The following is a 26,262-nucleotide window of genomic DNA, read 5'->3' as shown; positions in this document are numbered from 1 at the left end:
CTGCAGAAGATGCTCTCACCCAAGCCTGCATGGGCCTCTGATGGCTGGGAGCCCTGCAGCTATACTTGCTCCTCACTAGACCAGACAGCTGCTCCTGAGCCAAGGAGTTGGAGGTCCAGCTTCAACAACATCCACACAGCCATCCGCCATTCAAGGTCCTATCAGCTCCCGGGCACTGTCTCTCCCCAATTCTAAATGCCTCATGGCCCTGGTCCTACCTCCACCCTCAGCCTTCTCCTGCCTGGAACCAGTGCTCCCAAGACTTGGTCCTTAAGCACCAAACGTGTCTCTTGGGAGCGGGGGACATAAAAACACTGAAGCTGGCTGCCTTCTCCGAGGTTAGGGGAGAATTCCCTTCAGTTCAATCCACAGCAACAACAATAAAACCTCCACAAAACCAAAAACCACACAAAAAAGGACACAACACTAGATAATTTCTCAACAATCCACTCTAAGTAGGATATATATGGCTATAATTCTTCCTGAGTTTTCTCTACAATTTTACTTAACTAATGTTTCTTTTTTCCATTTTTGTTTTGTTTTGTTTGTTTTTTGAGACGAAGTCTTGCTTTTGCGGCCCAGGCTGGAGTGCAATGGCGTGATCTCGGCTCACTCCAACCACTGCCTCCCGGGTTCATGCCACTCTCCTGAGTAGCTGGGAATACAGGTGCCCGCCACCATGCCTGGCTAATTTTTGTACTTTTTTTTGTGTGTGTGTGTGTAATTTTGTACCTTTAGTAGGGGTTTCACCATGTTGGCCAGACTGATCTCCAACTCCTGACCTCAGGTGATCCGCCCACTCGGCCTTCCAAAGTGCTGGGATTACAGGCATGAGCCACCGCACCTGGCCTCTTTTTTCCATTGTTATACTGCTTATGTTCCTCCCGCCCCTCTCCCTATATATTTTCAACTGAAGCAGTTGAATCTATTTCTGGAATACTCATTTTATTCAATTAGTGATTTTTTTTCTTCTCCCCGTTTTGAAGTTGATACCATACAATTTTCATGAAGATTTAGTTGTTACAGGTTTCAATAATAGGGTCTACCAAAACTGAAAAAACAAAAAAAAAGATTTTGTTATTCTTTACAGCTCTTTTGGACTAATTTCACATTATTTGTCAAGTTGTATAAATGATCTTCGGGAACTTTAATTGCATTAAATTCACTCATTTAAGATATGTTATCTTTACTGTATCCTTTTCTCAACCAGAAGCAGAGTAAATGACTGCCATTTTTTAATGTCTCCCTTTGTGTTTCCTATTATGGTGTTTTACATTTCTTAGAATAAGATAGTTTCTTCATTCCAAGTTGAGTCAATACTGAAGAATGTATGTTGTTTTATTACTGTTCTAGAATGGAATCTTTTTGTGTGTGTATCACCAGTACAAAGAACAACACCAAATTTTGTGGAGTTAGCCTGTACTCCAGAGCTCCTCATCACCTCTCGCCTCTTGGGCTTCATAAATACATAATAATATCATCTCTCAACACTACTTTCTTCCTTTCCTGTGTAGCTCCCTCCATTTGCCCTTCTCCGACATTACTGTCAGCATTGCAGTACTGTGCTAAGTGTAATGATGGCAGAGGCAGACTGGCTTTGTTTCTACTTTGAAGGGATTCTCTATTTTATATAATACTGGATTTTAGCTTTAGTTTCTTTATGAAAGAAACTTTAACAGAGAAACTCTCCTTGTTCAAATATTTAGTTTTCAAAAAGAATAGTTGTTGAATTGGTTTGAATAATTTTTTGGTAGCTGTTGTGATAATGAAGTTATTTTACAAATTTATCATATTAGCATGATAATTTAAAACCTATCACTTGAATAGATATGCGGACAATACGGTAATATCTGGACTTGACTCATAACTCAAAGCAAAACAAAACAAAACAAAACAAAACAAAAACAAAGAAGCCAGCAAGTAAACAAACCAATTAGTAGCTCAGAAAAGCCCATACTTCTTTATGAAAGAAGCACAGTTTATTTAGGAGTGTTTCTTTCCTTTAGGAGGCCCACCACTGGCAGTCTTTGAAATGTGCTCAGTGGTTTACCCAGACCACTTTTTTTTGTTTTGTTTTGTTTTTTTGAGACAGTGTTTCACTCTGCCGCCCAGGCTGGAGTGCAGTAGTGGGATCTCGGCTCACTGCAACCTCCAACTTCGGCCTCCCAGGTTCAAGCGATTCTCCTGCCTCAGCCTCCCGAGTAGCTGGAATTACAGGCATGCACCACCACACCCGGCTAATTTTTGTGTTTTTAGTGGGCACAGGGTTTCACCACGTTGGCCAGGCTGGTCTCAAACTCCTGACCTCAAGTGATCCGCCCACTTCAGCCTCCCAAAGTGCTAGGATTACAAGTATGAGCCACCGCACTTGGCCCAGACTACTTCTTACCCCTGTCTCCTGGACAACGTGAAGGCGCCTTTGCAAAATTATGACTAAGACAGTGGAAGGGATCTAACCTAACCGATTCCATCTTGCTTCTAAGCTCCAAGCTGTCTTTGTTCATTCCTGGGCGTAGGCTGAACTAACTTTGGGAGAAAGTTGGCAGTTTATAATTTAACAAAGACGGTAACAGCCCTTTCCCAAAGCAGACCTCCTTCTTGCCTGGGGACTAGATTAACATTAGCCACAAGATTAGAAATAATGGTTTAGGAGTCATGTAGCTGGAGGCTACAAGACTCTGACCCTCCCTAAACTGCTCCTAAGATCAGTGCTTGAGATATTTTGCAGACCTAGCTTTGATGGATCAACTGGCACCACCCGGATCGATAAACTGGCTCATCTAATCTTGTGGCCCCCACCCAGGAACTGACTCAGTTCGAGAAGACAGCTTCCACTCCCTGTGATTTCATCCCTGACCAGTCAGCACTCCTGGCTCACTGGCTCCCCTACCTACCAAGTTATCCTTAAAAGCTTTACTCCCCAAATGCTCGGGAGACTGATTTGAGTAATAATAAAACTCTGGTCTCCTGCACAGCCGGCTCTGCGTGAGTTACTCTTTCTCTATTGCAATTCCTGTCTTGATGAACGAGCTCTGTCTAGGCAGCAGGAAAGGTGAACCCCTTGGGCGGTTGCAAGTGTATGTGCATCGGAACAAATACCAGAGGAAAAACATCAAATTGTTTTTGGGTAATTCCTATTTTTAGCTGGGTAATTCTCATTTTTACCATTATACTCTTCTTTTTTTTTTCTTTTAGACAGGGTCTCACTCTGTTGCCAAGGCTGAGTTCAATGGTGCAATCATGGCTCATGGCAGCCTCAATCTCCCAGCTCAAGCAATCCTCTGACCTCAGCCTCCTGAGTATCTGGGATCACAGGTGTGCACCACCATGCCCAGATACTTTTTATATTTTGTGTAGAGACAAGGGTCTCACTATGCTGCCCAGGCTGGTCTCAAACTCTTAGACTCAAGCGATCCTCCTGCCTCAGCCTCCCAAAGTGCTGAGATTATAGGCATGAGCCACCATGCCTTGCCTATTATACACTTCTACGTCTTCTAAATAGTCTACCATAAAATTGTATTAATTTTAAGTGAGAGCAATAAATGTTTTTTAATTATAAAAAGTATATATTCTCGTGGTCAAATAGCCAAATAGTATTCTTCCAGAATTTTTCTATGCATATAGAAGTATAATTTCACTTAAAAAAAAAAACCACACAAATAAAGGCAGGCTGCGCATATTGTTCTCCACCTTGTTTTTTCACTTGCAATGTCTTGGTCATACTTTCATATTAAAACCTCTGTATCTACTTCATTCTTTATAGCAGTTGCAGGGGATTCCATTGAATGGTTGTATCATGACTGACTTAGCAAATCCATTTTTCAGATGTATTTAAGATGCTTTGAGGTGTTTTGCTATTATAAATACACTATGTATCCTTATACATTGCACATACATTTTATTATATATGAACAATACCTAGCAATGAAATTACTAGGTGAAAGGGCACGTATATTTACAACTTTGGTAGGTATTGCCAAACTGCCTTCACCTTCAGTAACTATGGGTTAAAATTTTTTTTTAACCTTTGCCAGTTGAATATATGTAAAAATAAGGGATTCTTTTACAAAATACTTATAAAGAAAAATGTTCCATCATTGAGCAATACAAAGTATGTATTTCAACAGTCCAAAATACATCAGATAATTATACAATTCTTTTAGCCAAGATTGTGAAACTCAGGGTTGTAATATTTTCTGAGTATCCATTTATGAAAAACTACTGTTTATTGTTAATTGTTAGTGTGTATCTAGTAATGAAAGCCCAGCCCTATTTATAGTAGAACATGAGAGTTATCTTATGACCTAAAATTGCTATAATTCATGGTACGAGGCAGTCACTAAAATTTTCATCCCTGTGATTGAATAACCCAAAAGAATGCGCCATGGTTGCAAAGCATAGTTGAAAAGAAGGAAGATTTTCAGAGGGAGCCATTCTCAGGGCTGGGGCTGAAGCCTGACCACTGTCCACAGGACAGATGAGCACAGAATACACTTTTTAAGATTAGCACCACAATGCTTATGTAGTCTGATAGTCAGTCTTTTCTCCACCACTCAGTATCATATCATGAGCATTTTTCTATGTCATTAGTCAATAGTAAAAATATTTTTTCGCCGGGCACAGTGGCTCATGCCTGTAATCCCTGCACTTTGAGAGGCCAAGGCGGGAGGATCACCTGAGGTCAGGAGTTTGAGATCAGCCTGGGTAACACGGTGAAACCCCGTCACTACTAAAAATACAAAATTAGCCGGGCGTGGTGGCACATGCCTATAATCCCAGCTACTCGGGAGGCTGAGGCAGGAGAATCGCTTGAACCTGGGAGGCGGAGGATGCGGTGAGCCGAGATCACATCATTGCACTCCAGCCTGGGCAACAAGGGTAAATCTCCATCTCACCAAAATAAATAAATAACAATAAAATGTCCGGCATTATTCAATCTTTCTCTATATTATAATTCAAGGCAGTTTTAGCTTAAGCTTTCCATTGTTGGGTAGCCCAGTGCCCTGGAATAAGAATAGACTTCAGAATTAGACTTCAGAATCTATGTTCAAGTCATGCTTCTGCCAGTTAGTTATGTGATCTTAGGCAAGTTGCATAACCAGACTGAACCACATTTTCGTCTTCAGTAATCTGGGTAAAATAAAAGCCAGCTCTCCCCCACACTACGATACTGTGAAGATTGGAGGAAGTATCACAGGCAAAGTGCTTTTTTTTTTTTTTTTCTGAGACAGAGTCTTTCTCTGTCACCCAAGCTGGAGTTCAGTGGCATGATCTTTGCTCACTGCAGCCTCTGCCTCCTAGATTCAAGCAATTCTCACATCTCGGCCTCCTGAGAAGCTGGGACTACAGGTGTACGCCACCACACCCAGCTAATTTGTTGTATTTTCATAGAGATAGGGTTTCACCATGTTGGCCAAGCTGGTCTCAACCTCAGGTAATCTACCCGCCTCGGCCTCCCAAAGTGCTGAATTTACAGGCGTGAAAGCACAGTGCCCGGCCGCAAAGTGCTTTTTGCATTGCTAAGTAGTAAGAAGTGACTCATTGCTTTAACTTAGGTCTGCTGACTCCCCCTTCTCCTTACTTGAGTGATTGAGGTCCTCTAAGAGGAACCCCCTCTTGAGCAGTGAAGACCAGACTTTTAATCTGTCACTTAAAGACTGTCACAGTCTGAACCAAACTTAGGCCTGTCTGCTGATCCCGGTATCTTGCCACCATTTCAGTCCATTTCTTGCACTTTCACATACAAGCATAATTTTCAGTACCTTGCTGATATTGCCATTTGCCCTTTATTTTCCCTTATGCCTGGCCCAGTGCCAACTTCCCTGTGAGGACTTCCCTGACACGGAAGACTACTATGGTTTCCTCCTCTGGGCTCACACAGCCCTTGGTCTCTATTGCTGACCTACACATGGTTATCACATATTTCAAGAATCCCTTGACTCTCGGGGCATAGTTATCACCCTTTTAGGTTGTCTGCTAATCCTATGGCTCTTCTCTATTTTTTTTTCAAGACTTGCCTCTTATGCAGCAACCCTATTTGGCCACAGCTGATGGACAAGGGTGAGCCCCTGGGCCAATAAGATTCTCTCTTCAGGGACTTTAGAACTGACAACCAGGATGCTGGTCAGTATCGCTGGAAGTGAGAACATGGCCTTCAGGAGTTGACTCAGCCTTTGTGAAGTGCCCATTTTTGGCCCACCCAGGTACACAGAGGTAGAGAATGTTGTCTGCCAAGGAGGTCCAAAAGCAATGAACAGACACCAGAAGCCACGTAACCCAGTGAGAGAGAATGACTGAAAGAAAGCACCTTGGTACCTGAGACCTTTCTAATTCAGGGTTCGAGTGCTTGAGAGGCCCAGCTATAGTTTTGGCAGCTTTGGGCTCTGTGAACTATCCCTGTATAAATAAATGTCTCCCTTTTGCTTAAGAAAGATGGACATCATAAAATCATGTGAATGTTCAGTAATAGAGACACATCCGAAGTTTCATGGGGCACCTGGAGGTGAGGGAAAGTAGTCAGGAATGGCTTCCTGTAGAAGGTGATGTTGGTTGGACCAGTAGGGAGGGCACTTCAGACAGCGGGAACAGCATAAGCAATGCTGGGAGCTGCAAGCAGTTCAGTGTTGCTAGCACATAAAGGCATGGACTGGCCAGGAGTGAGGCTGGCCAGGGAGGGTGGTGGCCAGGGGCCCAGTCAGGGAGCATCTTGGGTGCCACGGGAAGGAGGCTGGACTTTATCCTGCAGGTCAGGGGTTCTCAACCATGTCTGTACATTAGGATTTCCTGGGGAATTTTAAAAAGAAATACGGTTGCTTTCTCCCATCCAGTCCACTTAACTCAGAATCTCTGGGAATGGAAGCAGGAACTGATTTTTTTTTTTTTTTTTTTTAAGTGCTCACGTGATTCTAATGAGCAGATACGGTGGAGAACCTGACAGGATGCCTTGAAGGGGTTTAAGTGAGATACAAACATTTTTTTTTTTTTTTTTTTTTTTAGACGAAGTTTCGCTCTTGTTGCCCAGGCGGAGCACAATGGCGCGATCTCGGCTCACTGCAAACTCTGCCTCCGGGGTTCAAGCAATTATCCTGCCTCAGCCTCCCAATTAGCTGGGATTATAGGCACCCACCACCATGCCCAGCTAATTTTTGTATATTTAGTAGAGACGGGGTTTCACCATGTTGGCCAGGCTGGTCTTGAACTTCTGACCTCAGGTGATCCGCCCACCTCGGCCTCCCAAAGTGCTGGGATTAGAGGTTTGAGCCACCGTGCCTGGCCCACAAACATGGTTTTAGAAAGATCACCATAGATGCTAGACTTTGAGGATGAGACGGAAGGCAGGGCGACTGTGGGCAAACTGCTGCAGTGTGTGGGGAGCTGCTGAAGAGAACCTGAAATAGGACAGAATGAAGGGGAAGTTTGCAAACACTATTTAGGAGATAAAATAGTTTTCAGTTTAAGATTTGGTGACTGGAGAGAGAGGAAAAGTAGTCAGGGTTGCCCTGAGGGTCCTAGCTTGGGTGACTAAAATTGCCCCAGGCAGCACTCACCAAGGGTTAGCTGTGGATGTGTGGAATACGAGGCGAGGCGGTGCCTGGTAAAGATCAGGCAGCTGACTAGACCTAAGGTGGAAACAAATTTCAGTTTCACGGCTCATTGAGTGTTGTCATCTATTTTTATCATTATTGAGGAGAGCCTCCAAAAAAAAGGTCACTTTTGTAGGTTACAAGGTGTTATGGGTGTTGAAAGCAGAGTGAGCCCCACCCCAGACCACCTCCTGAGACAGGGTGTGATGTGTGTCTCCAAGTGCCTTGAAGTCAGGTGACTTCTCAGAGAGGTCTAAAATTAGCAGAGCAGCTGTGCTTAGTGGGTGGCAACACCTCAGCTCACTAGGCCAAGAATGGGGCCTTCCTGCCATGGGCTCTGTTGTGTGAGTAGGTCAGGAATTAAAGCAAGAATCTGTTTCTCTGGAGAATTTCCCCAGGAGCTGCATGTAGTGCCAGTGTGCTCAAAGAGAAGAGAAAATGTCTTCTGTTGCCAGGTGGAAGGGAAAGAACAGGGAGGGGTATATTGGAAAGAAGCTTCATAGAAGGGCTGACTTATAAGAACGTTCACTGTGGAAATGATGCCCTTAATGACAGGTGAGGAGTGCAGAGGAGCTCGCATTGGGGAGTCAGTTCTGACAATGGGAAACCTGCCGTGGGCTGTGTTTTGCACAGAAGAATGCTGTGTGGGTGCTTTTTTTTTTTTTTTTTTTTTGGAGAGGGAGTCCCTGCTCTGTCTCTTGAGGCTGGAGTGAACTGGCGCCATCTCAGTTCACTACAAGCTCCGCCTCCCGGGTTCATGGCATTCTCCTGCCTCAGCCTCCCGAGTAGCTGGGACTACAGGTGCCCGCCACCACGCCTGGCTAATTTTTTTTTCTTTTTCTTTTTTTTTTTTTAGTAGAGGTGGGGTTTCACTGTGTTAGCCAGGATGGTCTCAATCTCCTGACCTCATGATCTGCCTGCCTTACCCTCCCAAAGTGCTGGGATTACAGGCGTGAGCCACCGCGCCTGGCCTGTAGATGCTTTCTTATTGTGGGTTTTCCCTCTCGGGGGTGGTTCAACCTGGCCCCCAGATCAGGCCTCTGCTGCCAACTCTGTCAACCCAAGAGATTCGGGGAGGGGGCCAGGCGGGCAGGTAGAAGTAGAGGGAGAGGAATCTCTTCATCACGTTTTTTTTTTTTAAACCCAGTATAGATGTATATAACATATTAAGCATACATTTTAATAGTTTTATATAAAAACTAACCCTCAAGACATATAAAAGCCTGGAGAGGAGATTGGAGGGGAAGGGTAGTAAATGACACAATATTTCGTTGTGGTTCCATTAGGTTGGAGTCTCCCTTCCTTGAGTTTTGCCTACTGATTATTCTACACACACAGGAACAATGACTGAGAAAATGAAAAAATGGCAAGATATAGGACTCACTACCTAACTGAAAAATTAAACTGTAGGGGTATTATATATCCAGGAGTATTAATTTATATGGCATTTATCTGGGGATTTTTTTCCTACAAAATACCACCATAATCCCAGATGATACCAGAAGATATTTAATAGCAAGATTAAAAAATTAATCTTAACATGTCCTTTATGTTAATGCCCTCCATTTGCACAAGGAATCCCCAATCTCCATCCAGAGATCCCAGCTATCTCCATAACCACGGGAAGTTGGTGAGATTGCCTGGAGCAGCCGCTGTGAAAGGCAGGGAGAAGTACAAAAGGAGGAAGCAGATGGGATGCTCCTAGAGCACCTACGGACTGAAAAGGAAGACTTCTGGGCTGGGTCTCAGGGATCATGTTGAGTTCAAGGAAAGAAACTCCCCAAGAAGCTGTGTCCGTTTGGCCTGTATGGGAGCAGATGTGCATTATCTTGGCCAGGCTGCTTCTCTGAGCTCCGAAAGACTTGCTTTGCTTGAGATAGTCTCTTTTGGCCGGGTGCAGTGGCTCACACCTATAATCCCAGCACTTTGGGAGGCCAAGGTGGGTGGATCACAAGGTCAAGAGATCCAGACCATCCTGGCCAACATGGTGAAACCCTGTCTTTACTAAAAATACAAAAAAATTAGCTGGGCATAGTGGCACGTGCCTGTAGTCCCAGCTACTTGGGAGGCTGAGGCAGGAGAATCACTTGAACCCGGGAGGTGGAGGTTACGGTAAGCCGAGATTGTGCCACTGCACTCCAGCCTGGTGACAGAGTGAGACTCCATCTCAAAAAAAAAAAAAAAAAAAAAGCAAAGAAAGAAAGAGTCTGTTTTGTAATCTTGGTTGTGTTTTCTAGTGAGTTCTTGGATGCATTTAGGAGGTGCTTCCATAACTAGGAGACCAAGAGGGCAGCAATTCACTCATGAGGGAGGGCAGAGAGAGTCCCAGAGAGGAGGGAAAACTGCAGATGGAGCTGAGTGCTAGAGGCAAGAACTCAAAGAGAAAGAGGGGACAGATGAGATTGACGATGCCATGCAACCCCTCCTTTCAAAGCTGAGTATTTAACATTGTTGAATAATCAGCATTCAACACTTTTATTTTATAACTGGTAAAGACCTTTATAATCCTCCAGTGGCCAAGAAGACCCACTGGGCCAGTCTGCTTTGTGACTCTCCCTCATATCTAATGAAATGGGCAAGGCACTCCCAGAGACAGGTCCTGGGCCCTTGGGTCAGGTATCTGCCCCTGCTTTTGAACTTCTTTTTTGCCTCCTTCAGTCCTCTGCCCCTTATAGCCAGGCTTCCGGGTGTAGTGAATGTCCATGTGGTTGCTTATACCTCAAAGCTGCTTCTGGACAGCCTGAACCAATCTCGCGCTATTCAAGAAGTAAAAGAGAAGGATTTCCAACTATACACCTGGCTTTGTGAATCGTCTATGGGAGCTATTTATTAGGAGCCTCCACAGAAAAACCTATTTCCCACTGTTATATATGCTCACTTTTCATCCATTCAGATGTAGAGGCTAAAATGTAAAACCTAATATAAACTCAAAAAGGAGGTATACAAGCATTTCTGCATCTATCACTTGCAATGCTCTTTTTACCTGGACAAATCAAGAGCGAACCTGTTCTTATTTGAGGTCACAGGAATGGCATATCTTTTGTGGCATTTCAGGCTCAGCTTATGGAGAGTTTCTTGAAGTGGTGAACCAGGATGTTTAGGTGATAGCTTGCAAAAGGGATGAGTGAAGTAACTACAATGAAGACTGACGATCTAAATTCAGGATTCCATTCTTGTTCCTATATGGTTGAACATTTGGAGACACTCCCAGGATCTCCATTTGTTTCTCCATAACTTTAAAAGAAACCAACATTTATTAACTAGTTCTATGCACCATGCTGAATGCTTTATATAGATATATGTGCAGAATTTAGTCCTCAAAACAATTCTGTGAGATAGGTGTGGGTAGCCCCATTTTACAGATGAGGACTCCCGGAGCCCCTGAGAGGTTAAGTAACTCGCCCAAAGTCTGAGTGCTGGTGAGTGGTGGGTCTAAGATTTTAAACCAGCTCATCGGATGCCAAGTCCACATACTTTATGCATGTTACCTTTTGGGGAAGAACTAATGCCTCTTTTTGTAAGGTTTGAGAGAACAAATAAGAAAGTACATATTAAAAGCTTTGAGAGTTGGGAATCAAGGTATTGTAAGCCTTAGATTCTTAAGTATGGTGTAAAGAAAATTGAAGGGGATCAGTTAAAATCTCACAAGATCAAAATGTATTGCTCAGGGACTCTCAACATTAGAAATTGTAAGTAGAAACATGGATCTCAGCCTTTTTATCCACAGGTAAGAGGCTGAAGAGGCTGAGTTTTGCTGCAGATTCCAAACTGATGAATGTGTGTGATGGCTTTCCAAGTGAGAAGAGCTCTCTGAGTCTTGAAAAAATGGTTTATGACCACAATTTAAAGGAGGACTATTTGTGAAGGAAATATGGACTTTCAACTGTTTAAAACAGATTTTAAGAAAGAAACCATGACTGTTTTACAAAAGTCTTATGTGATGGACAGAGATAGCCATGTTAGTTTCCATTTTCTGCGGAAAGGGGGTATCTCAATTAATTCAAATCAATCCGACAGTCCTCAGGGTTTGGAGACCTCTGTCATTCTTCAGATTTAGCCAGGCCATGGTATAACATGTACATGCCTTAGATGTCTTAAGAAAGTCATGTCACTCCAGAGAAAATGTGAACACCTCACAGAAGCTCTGGGGACAGTCCACTGACTTCAATTATTTTGGAAAGAAAGTGAAAGCTCGGGAGTGGTCTTTGAGTTGTGACACCCCTCCTTGCATTTGCAGGGACTGGCCTCAGATCAACCTAGGCTCTCTGGATAAGCTGGCTTCAGAGCATTTGGTTCTGAAGTGATCTAAACAAAGACATATTTTTTATGGCTATTCTAAAAAGATAACTGGAGCCGAGCATGGTGGCTCACGCCTGTAATCCCAGCACCTTGGGAGGCTGAGGCAGGCAGATCACCTGAGCTCAGGAGTTTGAGACCAGCCCGGCCAACATGGTGAAACCCTGTCTCTACTAAAAATACAAAAATTAACCGAGTGTGGTGGCAGATGCCTGTAATCCCAGCTACTCAGGAGGCTGAGGCAAGAGAATCACTTGGACCGGAAGGCAGAGGTTGCAGTGAGCTGAGATCGCGCCACTGTACTTGAGCCTGGGCGACAAAGCAAGACTCCGCCTCAAAATAAATAGATAGATAAACAGATAGCTAGCTAGCCAGCTAGCTATCTGGTCTACCCTGTCCTCTGATGTTAGATGCCACAGAAATAGAGAAAATGCGATGTCTTCTTTTCACTGTCTAACTCTGTTGGATAACAAGATTTTCCTGTTTGACTGTGTTTTTCATGTTGTTAACTCCACATGTAGAATATGTCAGAGCCATGAAGGTGTTTGGCTGAGAATCTTGGAGGCTGGGGTTGTAAACTGAATGTGTAGCCTCCTTCTATGGGAGAAGGAGTATTCACAGAATGTGAGTGCTGAGTGTGGGAGATAATTTGAGGTAGGCAGCGTCTGAAATAGTTCCTGACAACCCAGTGTGATGACTCACACTTTGGGAGGCCGAGGCAGGAGTTTGAGACCAGCCTCGGCAACATCATCAGACCCCGTCTCGACAAAATAAAATAAAATAAATTAGCTTTGCATAGTGGCACATGCCTGTATCCTAGCTAGACTGAGGCAGGAGGATTGCTTGAGCCAGGAGTTCGAGGCTGCAGGGAGCTACGATTGCATCCCTGGACTCTGGCCTGGGCAACAGAGTGAGACCCTGTCTCTTAAAAAAAAATTACATTAAAATTGAAATGAATAAAATCATAAACAAAATAGCTCCTGATGATTTCCGCCTTCTAGTATTCATGCTCTTGTGCAGTTGCCTATAGCCTCCCTGGGGTATGGGCCAGGCTTAGTGAGTCAATTCTAATGAACAGAATATGGCAAATGTGATGGGATATCACTTTTTAATGTATTTATTTATTTTGAGATAGAGTCTTGCTCTGTCAGTCAGACTGGAGTGCAGTAGTGCAATCACAGCTCACTGCAGCTTTGAAATCCTGGTCTCAAGCCGTCTTTCTGCCTCAGCCTCCTGAGTAGCTAGAACTACAGGCATGTGCCACCACAATGTGCTAATTTTTTATTCTAGGAGAGATGGGGTCTCACTATGTTGCCCAGGCTGGTCTCAAACTCCTCGGCTCAAGTGATCTTCCTATCTTCTCCTTCCAAAGTGCTGGGATTATAGGCGTAAGCCACTGAGCCTGGCCAGAATGTTACTTTCCTGACCAGATTACATGTAGACTCTGACTTCTGTCTTGCTTGCCCTCTCCTATTCTATATCTTTGATCTTCTGTAGTTTGAATATGATATGCCCAGGTATAGTTTTGGGATTTTTTTGTTTGTTTTTGCATTTGTCCTTCTTGGTGTTCTCTAAGCTTCCTGGATTTGTCGCTTGGTGTCTGACATTGTTTCGTGGAAATTCTTAGTCATTGTTTCAAATAATTCTTCTGTACTTTTTCTCTTTCTTCTCTTTCTGGTATTCTCACTGTGCATGTGTTATATCTTTTGTTGTTTTCCACCAGTACTTGGATATTCTGTTTTTGTTTTGTTTTGTTTCCAGTCTGTCTTCTCTTTGCTTTTCAGTTTTGGAGATTTCTATTGATGTAACCTCAAGCTCAGAAATTCCTCACCCATGTCCAGTCTACTATTAAGACCTTCAAAGGCATTCTGCGTCTCCCTTAGTAGTTTTGATCTCTAGCATTTCTTTTAGGTTCTGTCTTAGGATTTTCATCTCTCTGCTTACATTGCTCAACTGTTCTTGCATGCTGTCTGCTTTCTCCATTAGAGCCTTTAATAGACTGATCATAGATATTTTAAATTCCCATTCTGATAATTCCAACATCTCTGCCATATTTGGTTCTAATGCTTGCTTTGTCTCTCTAAACTGTATTTTTTGACTTTTAGTATGACTTGTAATTTTTTCTTGTTAGCTGGTCATGGTGTACTGGGTAAAAGGAACTGCTTTAAACAGACCTCTAGTAATGGAGGGGTGAAGTGAGGAAGGCATTCTGTGAACCTGTGATTAGTCTCAGCCTCTTAGTGAGTCTGTGCCTCTGAACTCACACGTACTTCTCAGTCCTTTGTCTCCTCCCCACCTTAGGTGGGACAGGATGGCTAGAGTTGCTGGAGTGGGGTATTTCCCTCCCCCAGGTCGGGTAGGCTGTGATAAAATCTCAGGGGCTTAGGCTCTGGTTGAATAGTTTCTCCTGAGGGAAGGCCTTGTTAAGAACAGGATGCTCTGTGCTTTTCAAAATGGTTCCTTTCCCCCTCCCTTTGCCAGAAGCATGAGGGCATTTTTCTCTGATATTTAATGTGAGAACCTGGTCAAGATTTTGCAGGTAAATTTCACGAAAGTGTGGATGGAGCCCCCCTTATGTCTGGGTCCCCCTGGAGTCTTTTTACTCTCAGACTTGTCCACACGGAGCCAAAAGTAATTCATCATTTACAGTTTGGATTTTTCTACCTTGGCACTAGTTCGCACGGAGATTTCTGCTCATGAATTTCTGCTCTGGTAGGTAAGTTGTGATTCTCTGTATCCATCTGTCTGTCTCTCCAATTTTGGGGCAGTGGACCTCACTTCTCTTAGAGTTCTAAGAAGAGTTGATTATTCAGTTTGTTCAGCTTTTTGCTTGTTGTTCGGGGGCAGTGGCATCTCCCAAGCTTCCAAGTACCAGAAACCAGAAGTGTCTCTTGCTAGCTCAATTGAAGCCTGTCGCCATGTTATGAGCTGCCCTATGGAGAGACCCAGATATCGGGAAACTGAGGGAGGCCTCTAGCCAACAGCCAGCAAGGAACTGAGGCCCTTATTCCAACTGAGACCCTTAATCTGGGTCTCTGAGAGGGATTGAATTCTGCCTAACAATCACTTGGGTGAGCTAGAAAGTTGGTCCTGCCAGGTGGAGCCCTGAGCGATCATGGCCCCAGCTGATGCCTCCACTGTAGCCTCAGGGAGACTCTGACATAGGGGGTTTGGCCACACAGTGCCTGGGTTCCTAACTACAGACTTCACGAGATCATCAAAGTTCTTTGTTTCAAGCTGCTAAGCTTTGAGTTAATTTGTCTGTCTTTTAAGATAATGAATATTTCATCCAGTCCAATTTCTGTATTCTCAGAGAGCTGATAGAGACCTGGAGAATGTCAGTCCTTTTCCTACGCTCTCACACACTTGGACCAGATTTGAAGCCAGGCCCCTGAATTTCCTGGCCTGGGCCCTCCCATCTCTTTGAATGCCCTTCTGCAATTTGACATTACATAGATTTGCCTGGCATGGTTTTGTTTCAACTCCCTTTAAGCGAGCTCACACTTTTTCCTAATAGAATATGGATATCTCCATTTCTACCTGGCCAGGAAGAGGACAGGGCAGAGTGTGCAAGCCTGATCTCCAAGCCACTCTGCTCCTCCCTGGCTCCCAGGCTCCTTCTCCCGATCGATCCCCATTCCAGGTACTGGGCTTGGTCTTCTGCTCTGAAAGGCCCTGAAATTGCCAAATCTCCATGGACAGTAGATTCGAGTGTTTTCCAGCCTTTCTCTGTCCTCCTACCATGTAGAGCTTTCTTCTCCTGTTAATCCTTAGTGGAAATGAACAGCAGCCTCTCCTGATCCCCATTCTTCTCAAGTCACGTATGTTATGTGCCTTCCTTTAGCCCTGAGTCCTCTGAGGAGAGGCTATGGAGGCGGCTCTGGGATGGAGAGGACAGTCCCAGAGGCACAGATTTCAATGTCCAGGCTGAGGATAAGAGGAGGATGGGGTAGGGTGAGCCTAAGTGAAGCTGGGCGCAGAGGGTGTGGCTGGGCCTGGGAGAGACTTGGCCTGAGGGAAGCCAGTGGCCCAGGCAGAGGTGGAGAAAAATAGGGAATATGTGCGGGGTAAGAGGCAGGGCTGGAGTTGTGCAATGTGCATAGGAGCAATGGTTTGAGGGTCAAAACCAGGCTGCTGGGCAGGAGTTGTTTGGAGCATGGAAGCAGGGCAGCAACCAGCTTTAAAAAAGGGCAAGGCTAGATGGGGGACCAGGAACTTAGGCCTCAAACACAGGTATCAGCTGCAAGTAGACCTTGATGAAGCTTGATACTAAAGCAGCTATCTGCCCGGTGGCCTGTTCGCTTCTACTTACAGCGCGAACCAAACTTCAGGCACGGACGTCCTTCATTTTCAGTGATTTTCCACCCCATATCAAGTTCCCTCACTCAGAATAAGGAAGAAGCAGGGTCGGGGTTGTTCGCCTTTCATCCTCCACAGACTGGCTCCTCAGCGGTCTGTGGGGTGAGAGTGAGGGGCCTGGCTGAGGTGGTGGTGGGTTGTGGTGTCATGGGCTGCACACTTTCCATGTCTCCTGGCACAGCTGTGTCCGATCATGACAAGGAAAGAGAGAGGAGGTGCCCATATGTTTGGCTGCTTCGGGATTTTGGGGAGCTGTGACTGATGAAGCCAAGAGGACAGTAGCTCCTTAAGATTCCAGATGAATCCACAGAAAACTCATTTGACCCCAGAGAGGTTGGCAAGCAGGAGAGACCATCTACATCTTCCTGCCAGCTGGTGGATGTTCCAACTAATTTATAGACCATTTTACAACCTCCTTTTTTTTTTTTTCCTGAGATGGAGTCTCACTCTGTCGCCCAGGCTGGAGTGCAATGGTGTGAGCTCGGCTCACTGTAACCTCCACCTCCGAGTTCAAGTGATTCTACAGCCTCAGCCTCCCGAGTAGCTGGGATTACAGGCACCTGCCACCACGCCTGGCTATTTTTTTTTTTTTTTTTTTTTTGTCTTTTTAGTAGAGACGGGGTTTCACCATCTTGGCCAGGCTGGTCTTGAACTCCTGATCTCGTGATCCACCCACCTCGGCCTCCCAAAGTGCTGGGATTACAGGCGTGAGCCACCGTGCCCGACAATTTTTCAGCCTCTTGGTACTGAAGTGATCCTTGTGTGGAACAGAGCAGAAGTCACAAAATGATACAGTGTAATATTGTGAACTATAGGTCTTTGTCCTGTTTTCTGACAAACAGCTCCCTAAACTTTAAGAATAAGGGTTTTTACAATAAGAGTGTCTTTCAGCCGGGCATAGTGGTTCATGCCTATAATCCCAGCACTTTGGGAGGCCAAGGCGGGTGATCACTTGAGGCCAGGAGTTCGAGACCAGCCTGGCCAACATGGTGAAACCCCATCTCTACAAAAAATACAAAAATCAGCGTGGTGGCATGCACCTGTAATCCCAGCTACTTGGGAGGCTGAGGCAGGAGAATCGCTTGAACCCAGGAGGTGGAGGTTCCAGTGAGCTGAGATCGCGCCACTGCACTCCAGCCTGGGTGACAGAGCCAGACTCAGTCTCAAAGAAAAAAAAAAAAAAGGGCCAGGTGCGGTGGCTCAGGCCTGTAATCCCAACACTTTGGGAGGCCGAGGTGGGCAGATCATGAGGTCTTGAGATTGAGACCATCCTGGCTAACACGGTGAAACCCCATCTCTACTAAAAATACAAAAAATTAGCTGGGCATAGTGGTGGGCACCTGTAGTTCCAGCTGCTCGGGAGGCTGAGACAGGAGAATGGTGTGAATCCGGAAGGCGGAGCTTGCAGTGAGCGGAGGCAACAGAGGGAGACTACGTCTCAAAAAAAAAAAAAAAAGTGTATCTTTTGTATGCTAATGAAATGACTGGTAGCTGGCAGACCCTTGGTAGCTTCAGGATGGGGGCTCGTCACTAGAAAGACCAAGACAGGATAAGAGGTATGGGACTTTCAACACCCCCCTCTTCCAACTTCCAGGCAGGAAAGAGGGCCTAAAGGTTAAGTTGATCACCAGTGGCCAATGATGTAATCAATCATGTCTATGCAATGAATCCGCCATAAGCACCCAAAAGGAAGGGGTTCAGAGAGCTTCCGATTGCTGGACACATGGATGTTCCTGGAGTGTGGTGTGTCCAGAGAGGGCATGGAAGCTCTGTGTCCCTTCCCCACACTTTGTTCTATGCAACTCTATCTGGCCGTTCATTTCTATCCTTTATCATATGCTTTATTAATAAACCAGTAAATGTAAGTAGCGTGTTTCCCCGAGTTCTGTCAGCCACTCTTGCAAATTAATTGAGCCTGAGGAGAAGGTTGTGGGAACTCTGGCTTATGGCTGGTTGATCAGAAGCACAGGTCACAACCTGGGTCTTGTGATTGGCATCTGAAGTGGGGACAGTCTTATGGGACCGAGCCCCAAACCTGTGGGATCTGATGCTGTCTGCAGGTACACGGTGTCAGAATTGAATTAGAGGTGGTTAGCATCTGCTGGAGAATTGCTCTGTATGTGGGACACCCCCTCCCGAATCTGGCATCAGAAGTGTTGTGTTGAGTGGTAAGAATGGAGAAGGAAAAAGCACTTTGGGGTTTTTTCCTCTCTTTAGGCAGCCTAGTGGGTCCTACCCTTGGACAAAAGTATTTGACCCAGCTCACTACTTACAAAAATAAAAATAAAGCCATTTAAAAATCAGGATACTTAGTTCAGATTTCTGGTTTTCCTGGCTGCATTGGGCCTCATTTCCTTATGATATAATATCAAGTGCTGGCACTGAGGTGGGTGGCCTCCTTCGGGATGAAGCAAGCACTCCCTCTAGTCCAGGACTCCATGGCCCTTAGGCACATGGCAGATGCATAGCACTTGAACCCTACCTGTTTCTTCCATTCACTTTCTCTTCCTTGCCCCTGTACACAGCTGAGATTTTAGCCCATGCAACTGAAGAACAAACCTTGCCCAGAAGAGGATATAGACATCACACTACAAAAACCAAAATTCCTATACTTAAAATACATTTTTAAACACCTGGGAAAGGATTTTCATATTTCTCCCTAATTACATGTCTGCTCCATTTTATTCTTTCTTCTCATTGCACTTTCAAGAGCTCTTGTAATAGAAATTGCCTGAAAGAGACAACTGGGCTTATATAATTAGCATAACAATATTGGTCAAGATAAATTAGCTTTGCATAAACATGTAATGATCAGAGGGAACCATTTCTCATTAACTGAAAGAAGTCATACAAGGTAGATTGTGTCAAGAGATGCTAGTTTGGTCAAAAGTAATCTGCTCTGATTAAGATACAAATAAACTAGCTGAATTATAACAAGAGAGCTGCTGCTAAACTCACTGTTGATTTCATGAGACAAAGGAGTGGAGGCTACTGTTGATGATTCCTGAGAGTCACATCCAAGAAGAGGCAGAGTAACTTCCATCTACCGACAAGTTATTAGCTATTCAAATGAAGTTTCCTAAATTCAATAGATACAGTGGATGTTTTGCTTCTGCCCTGCATGTTTTTCAATATGCCCCTTATGTGATTGCACTTAACTAGCCTGATACAAAGCAAATCCCCACATATACTTCTCAATATATTCTAACTGAACTTGAAAATGTGCTTCTCAAAAAGATGACTCGGGGAACAGTGAATTCTAGTTTCTAGTTTGGCTTAACTGCTATTTTGCTCTATAAAATTGAACAGGTGATTTCCTTTCTGGGTCCTCATTTTTCAAGTCTCTCACTCTGCAGGAATCATGAAAACAAGTGCTTGAGCTCTAGGACTTCACAGAGGCCTTTTTTATTAAGGCAAAGACATAGGGAAGAGAGGCTCTGAGGGTAGGCGGCCTGGAAATCCCTTTGAGTATTGAGCTATTGCAGTCACATCTGCCTCGGAGTACTCTCCTGGATGTCACAAGGGGTTTTGGTTTTTGGAGAGTCACATGAGGAAAGGGAGTTAGCTTTAAAAAGCAGGTAAGCTGGGCATGGTGGCTCACGCCTGTAATCTCAATACTTTGGGAGGCTGAGGCAGGTGGATCACTTGAGGTCAGGAGTTTGAGACCAGCCTGGCCAATATGACAAAACCCCACCTCTATTAGAAATACAAAAATTATCCAGGCGCCGTGGCGCATGCCTGTAGTCCCAGCTACTTGGGAGGCCGAGGCACAAGAATCACTTAAACCCGGGAGACAGAGGTTGCAGTTCTTCTTACACAACTCTGCCTCCTGGCCCACAGTGATGGACCCACGGTCGGGAATGGACCACACAGTGGGCCAGCTATAGAGCCTGAGACTGCGTAAGGGATGGACATCTGACCCAAGTAGGGACAGTGCAGTGCGTGCTTGGAATTGATGACCTAGGGACCAGAGAGCAGTGCTCATTGTCTCTTTGTGGTGGGGTTAGCAGCTCTGAAGTCATCGGGATGGCATTTCCCGCCAGGTGGAGGAAGCTGGCCTGTAGTTGAAGAACTGATACCCACACCCAGAGCTGCAGAGAGAGGGTGCATAACAGCAGCATGCCAGATCCATTTCCAGCTCTTCTGAACTGAGATCACGCCACTGCACTCCAGCCTGGGCAACAGAATGGGACTCTGTCTCAAAAAAAATTAATTTTTAAAAATAAATAAAAATCAGGTAAATTCCAAAAATCTTAGGTAATGAAGCAGAAGAAAAGAACATGGATCAGTACAGTGTTTCTAATGAGAATGAGGAAGTAGGTTTAAAAAGGATTTAACCATAAAACTACAACTTAATTATTCAAACATATATTCTATGGCAGTCTCTATGGATGGGCAACTGGTTCTATGGCATGACTGGGGAGTACCAGCAAACTGACTCTCTTAGGAAAGGAATCGAATCCATTTCCACTTGCTATTACAGTAGTGTCCTGCGTTAATTTAATCAACAGACATAATGAACCTACTACAATGCAGGGACCCAGCCTAATACATGTTAATAACTGACCAATGCCGTACTCTCAATATGAGGTTTCTTCTATTTAATGTGTCTCCTATCTGCCTACCACTGGGACTGAAGTCTTATTAAAAATGAATTTGAAGTTGTATATGTGCATGAGATGGACAAGCAAAGTGAAAACAGAACATCTTTGTGTATGTGAGGACCTCCAAGACAATGATGCAAGTTGCAGGCTTATGCTCATATCACCCTCATTTTGCTGGCGTGCAATATGTCGTCTCTCTAACCTCACCCCAAATAGCTGTTTTTAAATTTGGTTTTGTTTCTAATGTAACACAAGGTTTTTTTCCCTTCTTTAGAAGATATCAGGCACTATATGCATCACGGGATGTGGGAGACATTAAAATCCTAGCATTTGCCCCTACAAATTCCTCTTATTTTCTCCCATTCCCAGTGTGAACATTTCCTTCCAACTCAGCCAAAGGTGAAATGCTCAGTTCTTTATTGTTTTCTTTTAAATAATCCATACTTGGTGAGGTAGGCAGTTTTTGGAAAAAAACAAGGAAAGAACTCAAACAAGGAGAAGACTTATTTTTATAGATTTGTTAGTGTGGGACAATCATGCTGGAGCTTGGGCAGGACTGAGCTGCTGAGGGAAGATCGACCACAGGGACCAGGGGAACCCCCTGGACGCCACCCAATGTCCAAGGCGGGAAGGAAGAGTCATTAGCCTGCCTTGCCCCTGGGAGATGAGTGCCAAAGCCAGTTTAGCTGCAGAAAGGAGGGTTCTTTCTTCCTCCTCTTCCTTCTCTTCTTCTTAAAACAACCTTTTCCTGACCAAGGACTCAGACAGGGTGGAACATGTTTTCTCTCTTCTGGTTAGAAAAACAAATACCAGTGCTGCACCTCTGGCTTCTCTTTTCTGATTCATCACAGAGGCCGGTATCTGCCTTGCTTGAGGAGGAGAGAAACTGCCATGCCAAAGGCCCTTCATCACCTGGTTGCATTTCCCAGTCTAATTCTGTTTCTAGGATAGCCGTCCCCGTCCCCAGGCCTTGGTAGGGAAACACCTCACTTCAAAGCATGGAACTTTGAATGTTGCTGACCCCCAGGACTTGCACTGTATCACTCTGGGGGTATTTTCTTTGAATACAATCCAGTCTCAGATTCCCACATCCCAAGAAGCTGCTCTCTGTCTGATGGAACATTCTGCTGCTGTTCACTGTGAGCCTGTCTTATTTTGTTCTTTTCATTATGGAATGTTTTCATCAGGGGCCTATGAGTTGAAAAGGCTTCATGCTGAGTAAAAGGGTGGCTTTGTCTTTCCCCCTTTCCTGACCTCTGTCAGGAGTTCTTTCTGGGCTCTACAGAAGACATAATGGGAGAAATGCTGAGAGCTGTACTGATGGAATATTGGGATTTGCAAAGAAATTCCTGTTGAGGCTGCCTGGTTGTATTAAAATGTCATCTCTATTTTGGATGTGACTAGCTTGTTTAGTTAATGCTAGAGGGGAAAACAGAATTTGTTCTCGAGGGAGAGAAGCAGAAGGAGGAAACAGGCATACAGACAACTGACAATGTTCCAGCCACTTTGTCACAAATAGCTAAATCCACCGTTATTAGGATCCAAAGAATATCACTCAATTTGAGTCCCATCAGCATGATGCTGGGCTCCAGCAAGGTGGCCATAAGCCTCCTCAATATAGAGATCAAATGCAAAATTCATTCTGTAACTCAGATTCTTAGGAAGAGAAGTATGTTTCTTAACATTTGTTATTAATTATGTCTCAGGCACTGGGCTTGCTGCTTTGTGTTATTTAATTGAATCCTCACAACAGCTTCATGCAAGGCATAATACCTACGCATGGATGGATTTATTTATTTTTATTTCATTCACATGACTTATTTTTTTTATTATTATTATACTTTAAGTTCTAGGGTACATGTGCACAACATGCAGGTTTGATACATAGGTATATATGTGCCGTGTTGGTTTGGTGCGCCCATCAACTCATCATTTACATTAAGTATTTCTCCTAATGCTATCCCTCCCCGCTCCCCTGCCCCCAACAACAGGCCCCAGTGTGTGATGTTCCCTGCCTTGTATCCAAATGATCTCATTGTTCAATTCCCACTTATGAATGAGAACATGTGGTGTTTGGTTTTCTATCCTTGTAATAATTTGCTGAGAATGATGGTTTCCAGCTTCATCCATGTCCCTGCAAAGGACATGAACTCATCCTTTTTTTATGGCTGTATAGTATTCCATGGTGTATATGTGCCACATTTTCTTAATCCAGTCTATCATTGATGGACATTTGGGTTGGTTCCAAGACTTTGCTATTGTAAATAGTGCCGCAATAAACGTATGTGTGCATGTGTCTTTAATGCAGCATGATTTATAATCCTTTGGGTATATATCCAGTAATGGGATTGCGGGGTCAAATGGTATTTCTAGTTCTAGATCCTTGAGGGATCGCCACGCTGTCTTCCACAATGGTTGAACTAGTTTACACTCCCACCAAAAGTATAAAAGCATTCCTGTTTCTCCACATCCTCTCCAGCATCTGTTGTTTCCCAGCTTTTTAATGATTGCCATTCTCACCGGTGTGAGACAGTATCTCATTGTGGTTTTGACTGGCATTTCTCTAATGATCGGTGATGTTGAGCTTTTTTTTCATATGTTTGTTGACTATATAAATGTCTTCTTTTGAGAAGTGTCTGTTCATATCCTTTGCCCACTTTTTGATGGAGTTTTTTTTTTTTTTTTTTTTCCTTGTAAACTTGTTTGAGTTCTTTGTAGATTCTGGATATTAGCCCTTTGTCAGATGGGTAGATTGCAAAAATTTTCTCCCATTCTGTAGGTTGCCTGTTCACTGTGATGGTAGTTTCTTTTGCCGTGCAGAAGCTCTTTAGTTTAATTAGATCCCATTTGTCTATTTTGGCTTTTGCTGCCCTTGCTTTTGGTGTTTGAGTCATCATGTGACTCGTGTTCTTACTGAATCGGGCTGCTACTTAAATGTGTCCTTTGACAAGGCTTTCCTGAGCCCCGGACTCATAACCACAGTGCCTGTCATTCTCTGTCTTATTCAAATAGCCCCTTTGATACTGTTACTGTCTGGATGAATTCCTTATTCCAATTTGTTAATTCTCTCTTCAACTATGTTTAGTCTAGAATCTAACCCACTGAGTGGCCCCCTGCCCCCTGTCAGTGGCTGCGTTTTTCTTCTCTGTGGTTTTTAATTTTTAAAACTACCTGTGCTTATTTTATTTCTGCCTGATTTGGTGGCATATATCTCTTTTAAGGATGTAATTTCTTTACCCATCTCTTCAAGGATTTTAAATATACATATTTTCAAGTCTTTTTAACATTTAAAATTTTGTGTCTTTCTAGAAAAACTCATATTGCAATTATTGATTTTATTAGCTATCTTTCTTGGTGTAAGATTTCCTCATGTGTTTTAAGATCGAGTTTCTAAGGTCATCATGGGCAGAAGGTTTACCGCTGCCTCTCTATTTTTTTTCTCTCTCTGTGTGCATCCTCTTTATGGGGCTGTGCTTGAGTCCACTCTAGGCACTAAGCTACACTCCAGGCAGTGGTTGGCAACAGATTTCCTGGCCTCCTCTCCCTAGCCAGGAAAACCCTGCCCTGGCTTCTGGGTGCACACCCTGAGCATGGCTCTGGTTCCCCTGCTTCATGTGGAGCCCTTTTATCCTGTGGAGCCTATCTACCCGCAGAAGTCAAATTCACATCTGCTATTACCTACTCTGAGATTTAGAGCTCAGCAGGTCCTCTACTCATTGTTTTGCATTTTGAGTCTGTTCCAGGTCCATGGACATGCGTATCTCACTTTGGGGGCATGGCTATGACTTTTAAATCATCTTTTATATGTTATGTTATCACTGCTGTGTGTTGGTGCAGAGGGAGCTTCAAAGCAGTCACTTACAATGCCATCAAATTAGATGAACAAAGGCTAGAAACTAGGAAAAATATTTATAGTGGGCTGGTGCTGAGGGTTGAAAAGTGGACAATTATGTATAGGTTGAAAGAACAATTAACCTGAAGAATTTCTGAGTTCAAATATCATGGGTGAGTCTATGTGCAGGAACCTCAGTTATTAAAATGGAAAGAAAAACCATAAAACTGGAGTTGGGTTGAAAGTCCACAATTTCTCAGGTCTTCCCTTCTTTCCCAAATTCCCTCTCTCTTACCACCTTACATGTTGGTAATTACCCCTAGGGTGACTAACCATTCTAGTTTACCTAGGACTGTCCTAGTTTTAGAACTGTAAGTCCTGTTCCCTAGGAAAGCTCTCAGTCTTAGGCAAGCCAAAACCCAGGTAGTTCAAGTAGCCTCTCTGTTAGCAGAAGGATAGATTGTACCTTGGTCAAGGATGAGTAGAGAGGTAAAAAATGAATTATGTGTGGGAAAATCTATGGAACAAGATAAAGGGAACATCATCCCAAAAACTCAGAGGAAGAACATATCTCTGAAAATGTTTTACTGCAGGAACAGAAGATTTGGAGAAATGTGTGACATCCTTAATAGACCAAAAAAAAAAAAAAATTAACAGAAACCCAAAGAAACACCTAATCATCCCTGTTTGACATTATCTCATATGCAGAAAAACATAGAGTCTACTAAAAAACTCTTACAACTGATAAATTCAGCAGAGTTGCAGGATACAAAATCAACATACAAAAAGCAGTAGCATTTTTTAAACACAAACAACAAACTAGTTGAAAAAGAACTCAAGAAGGCAATCCCATTTATAATAGCTATGAAAAAGAATACCTAGGAATAAATTTAACCAAGGAGGCAAAAGACCTCTACAAAGGAAACTACAAAACACTGATGAAAGAAATTGAAGAGGATACAAACAAATGGAAGGACATCTCGTGCTCATGAACCAAATGAATTAATATTGTTAAAATGACAATACTACTACAAGCAATCTACAGATACAATGTAATTCTTATCAAAATACCAATGTCATTTTTCACAGAATTAGAAAAAACACTCCTAAAATTTGTATGGAATCAAAAAAGAACTCTATAGTCAAAGCAATCCCTGAGCAAAAAGAACAAAACTGGAAGCATCACACTACCTGACTTCAAAATATTACAAGGCTCTAGTAACCAAAGGAGCATGGTATTGGTGTAAAAACAGACACATTGACTAATGAAACAGAATAAGGAATCCAGAAATTAATACATGTATTTACAGCCAACTCATTTTTGACAAAGGTGCCAAGAACACTCACTGGGGAAAGGACAGTCTCTTCAATAAATAGTTCTGGAAAGACTGGATGTTCGTATGCCGAAGAATGAAACTAGACCTCCCATCTCTCATATTATATAAAAATCAATTCAAAATGATAAAAGATTTAAATGTTAGACCCAAAACAATAAAACTACTAGGAGAAAACACAGGGGAAACACTTCAGGGCATTGGTCTGGGAAAAGATTTATAAATAAGACCTCAAAAGCACAGGCAACAAAAGC

General features: G+C 43.6%; 1 long non-coding RNA gene across 3 annotated transcripts in view; it reads right to left on the bottom strand.

Moving 5' to 3' along the window:
- LOC114679382 (uncharacterized) overlaps positions 1 to 26,262 on the bottom strand; it is a 112,483-nt gene that overhangs the window by 39,801 nt on the left and 46,420 nt on the right. The gene's annotated exons all lie outside the window — the stretch shown is intronic.

Source organism: Macaca mulatta, chromosome 1 (genome assembly GCF_049350105.2).
Source record: "Macaca mulatta isolate MMU2019108-1 chromosome 1, T2T-MMU8v2.0, whole genome shotgun sequence".
Classification (NCBI taxonomy): Eukaryota; Metazoa; Chordata; class Mammalia; order Primates; family Cercopithecidae; genus Macaca; species Macaca mulatta.
This window is presented reverse-complemented; position numbering and strand designations above follow the sequence as displayed.